The sequence below is a fragment of the Mizuhopecten yessoensis genome, unplaced genomic scaffold (genome assembly GCF_002113885.1).
Source record: "Mizuhopecten yessoensis strain PY_sf001 unplaced genomic scaffold, ASM211388v2 scaffold708757, whole genome shotgun sequence".
NCBI lineage: Eukaryota > Metazoa > Mollusca > Bivalvia > Pectinida > Pectinidae > Mizuhopecten > Mizuhopecten yessoensis.
In genome coordinates, this window is record NW_018476288.1 from 1 (window position 1) to 1,119 (window position 1,119).

The 1,119-nt window shown below is 32.2% G+C and overlaps 1 long non-coding RNA gene across 1 annotated transcript; it reads right to left on the reverse strand.

Moving 5' to 3' along the window:
- Positions 1-30: 30 nt before the first annotated feature.
- LOC110440789 lies at positions 31-999 on the reverse strand. The gene is made up of 3 exons (XR_002461778.1): positions 927-999; positions 495-607; positions 31-184 (listed from the first exon to the last, which is right to left on the reverse strand). It is a non-coding gene; the product is annotated as an uncharacterized LOC110440789 (long non-coding RNA).
- Positions 1,000-1,119: the final 120 nt, after the last annotated feature.

Consider the following 1,119-nt stretch of genomic DNA (forward strand, 5'->3'; position numbering starts at 1 on the left):
GGGTAGTATCTGTGCATTGGAGTTCTGGGGTTTGAATGTCCTTCATCAAAACAGCTAACACAACCAAATTTACCATTGAACTGTTTCATGTTAGCTACTAGAGCCTTTGCTGGTAAATCTAGACATGATGCAAGAAGTTGACACTTCACTGTCCTCTTTCCAAAGCAAGTTATCACTTCCATTCCTAAAACAAAAGTAACTTCATAATAACCATGTAAGTTTTATTTCTAATATAAGAGATACTAAAAGGATCATGGCACTCAATATCGGAGGATCTGTATAAGATTTATCTAAATTTCTTTTCCTTTCTTTGCACTTTATTAATTATTTTCATGACGGGCAAGTCAATAAAGAAATTGGACCTAGCATTAATCAACAGATTTCAAAATCAAATTATACAAATTTGAAACACTCTAAATCACAACATCATACAGATCTACCACATATCTTTGAACTTGAGCTGTACAAAGCTGACACATTATTTTTTCAATTACCTTCACTGCTCAATACTGCAATTGTTTTCATCAGGTTGGATAAATAGGTGAGCATGTTTGGCTTTTCTATCTGGCAGTGAAGATAACATGGAAGAATGTACTTCTTTGTAAACCTAAAAATCACAATACATTTCCTGACTTGTAAGCACTCGGAACATAAACCCCAGTATCTCAATTGTAACTGTTTATAATAACAATATGTATTATATATAAATATATGACAATATGATACATTGGTGCTTAAAAATGAATTGAAGTGAACAAGAAAACATATAAATGTGCCTACGAATTGGAACGCAAACCTTTATGTAACAATCAAATGATATATTACAAATTACACAGTGGTCCTTTCTTAGACCATAGTTTACATCCACCAATGAATTTTTAAATTATAAGCTGCTCTAACTTATCAACAAACATTAACATTTTTACCTTAGCTGAACTGGCAATTCATTGATTGCAACATACACAGGCCACAGGTTTCCTTTCTTGGAGGAGGAAAATACTGCTACACCATCTACAATACAAAACACACACCAACTGAGATTTTCTTTTCACATCTCATGTCAATATTTTTTCAATACTCAATTTCAATAAAAGAATAGTTCATGATCAACTATTTTTG